We start from the raw sequence: 2,566 nt of genomic DNA, 5'->3' as shown, positions 1-2,566 counted from the left end.
AATTTTAGGGTTTAGGTTCGCGTAGGTTACGTGTTCCTAAGGCGGGCAAGAAGGAAACAGTGATGAAATACGAGTCCTTATCTTGATTTGGCCAGGCCTTGCCCTTTACTAGAAAATTAAATCTGATTTCAGGTCTTCAACATATAAGCATACAAAATCATCCAGTAAACCCGCTGACAGGGGATTCGCGGGTGTTTAGAATTCTTACCTCCCGTTCCAGACGGGGGATGAACCATTGAAGTCGACTCGGGCCACCGACTCCAATGTCAGTGTACGAACCCGAGGGGCCGAGACGATATCGTAATCGTCGTCCTTCTCTGCACACAATTTATATTTAAAACTACCCTTCCGTAGGATTTTAAAAAAAAATAAATAAAAATGTCCAGTGTCCAAAAATAAAAAATGTCCAAAAATAAAACTTTACATAAATAAAAAAACTTAATTACAGTTTCTAAAAAAAATAAAATAAAAATTATTTACAAAACCTTCTTCTTCAGTCCTTTTGGATTTCTCTTTTCTTTCCTTTTTTGGGCTTCGCCTTTCTTTTCAGCACTTCTCTTTTTATTTAGCTTAGCTCCAAATCTGAAAGCAAATAAAAGTACCAAAACGCGTAAAAAAGAACAAATAAAATAAAACCTAAAAACAAATCTATAAAAAAATCCGCGTCGGCGGCGCCAAAAATTTGATGTGTTTTCAAAGTTGTTGTAGATAGTGATAAAAGGGTTGTTTTATGACTTGTGAAGGCACTGAATCTTAGAATTAATAAAAATTTAAAAACAACCAAGACACTGATTTCACTATTACACATGAATAAATTATGGTAAACAATCCAAAACTCTAATTATCTTTTAAGACTCTTATTTCTTAATTCACAAATAATCTGGAAAATTCTCAAAAATTAATTGTATCCCTAAGCATAGATTATCTAAATAAAGCATAAACTATCTAATTGAATCACAACTAATGAAGAAATTTTTTGCAAACAGTTAAAAACTCTTATAAATTATAAATTAGAGGAAATAAATGATTACCAATTATTCATGTGTAAATAGCTTCCTCATTGCCTTGATTATGGGAGAATTTAGCCTCTCATCATGTTGGAAACACGCTCAAAAGTTGATTTCATTTATGCTCAAAGATGGGTTTACAAATGATAAAAGTGTGAAAATAATTAAAGTTACAGAGAACGATATATGTTGACTGTCGCTGTCACTGTAACAAATAAGACTGTCTTGCGACAGTCGCTGAAACTGTAGCTTTTAAGACTGTTCTGTAACAGTCGCAATCACTGTAGCAAAATAAGACTGCTCAGTGTGGGTCTTATGTTCTTCGTGTTCTTGGTGCAGCAGCAGCAATGGAGGTTTCTTAAACTCTGATTTTTCGTCTCTGTTGTGTTCTCTTTCTCTCCCCAAAACCTCTATCCTCCTTCTCTACTTCCACAACTCCCTTTTTTATACCCAGCAGCGACAAGGAAACACTGTAATAACTCCGGAATAATATTCTTTTACTCTTCATGCAAAATACGGGAATTTCTTCCCTCTTTTAATTCCTCATGCAGCCAGCTTGTGTTTACACGCTCCAAACACGTACAATGCAGAGTCGAAGGCCATCGAACTCTTGACAACTCACCACAACTTCTGTTAACAACACAGTAACCCCGGGAGAATTCCCGATATTTTTGTGCCCTGACTTATCCAAACTCGGCGAACAACCTCCCTTCTTTTTCGAATCTAAATCCATTACCATCTTCATTTGATCACGACAGGTCATCCTCCAAGAAAAACAACGAGAAAATCTCAAGGAAATCTCTTGTAATCACTTCCAGATATTTGCGTATTTTGCATGTCCCTGTTTACTTTAAACTAATGATTTTTCCTATTTCTTCAAGTCTAAGACATGTATCAGTCTGTCTAGCCTTAACAGGCCCAAATACATCCAACTCAGCGACTGAATCTCAACAAACCACGTCCAATTCTGCTCTGGAAAATATCGCAGTGCAAAGAAAACTTCCCGCCAAAATCCATGTTTAAATGATGAAGATGGATTGCCCCCTAACCAGAGTAGGGGTGCCCATAGCCTTGGGTGTAACTAGCTCAGCTGGGGTGAAAATAACAGTAAGGTGGTGCCCCTTAGTAATTGAATTACCCCTTATCCAAACTGAGAGTCCGAATAGTAGGCGTCCTCCGAGTGCCTTTATCAAATTTTCGAGCCGATTTCTCCAAAAACATTTATTGCCCAAAAATACCTACTAACACATAAAACACCATAATAAGTACAAAATCGAGTGCCAACAATATATAGTATTGAGAACAAATTAGAAACAAAATGTGTCTATCAAATACCCCCAAACTTATTATTTGCTAGTCCTCGAGCAAAACTAATAAAAAATAAAACCGAGTTAATCTCGGGAGGGTTTACCAGAGGTGTACCCACAAAATCATGACTTCTAATTGGTCACAAGTATCCAAAGAGCTATGAGGACATACAAATTCTCAACCTATATCCAAGTAACTAGAATGCCAGAGAAATTAAAGGTGTCAGCTCTAAAGTTGACTAAAGAAAAGGG

Source organism: Papaver somniferum, chromosome 7, assembly GCF_003573695.1.
Source record: "Papaver somniferum cultivar HN1 chromosome 7, ASM357369v1, whole genome shotgun sequence".
In the NCBI taxonomy this organism is placed as follows: domain Eukaryota; kingdom Viridiplantae; phylum Streptophyta; class Magnoliopsida; order Ranunculales; family Papaveraceae; genus Papaver; species Papaver somniferum.
Note: the sequence above shows the minus strand (reverse complement) of the source record.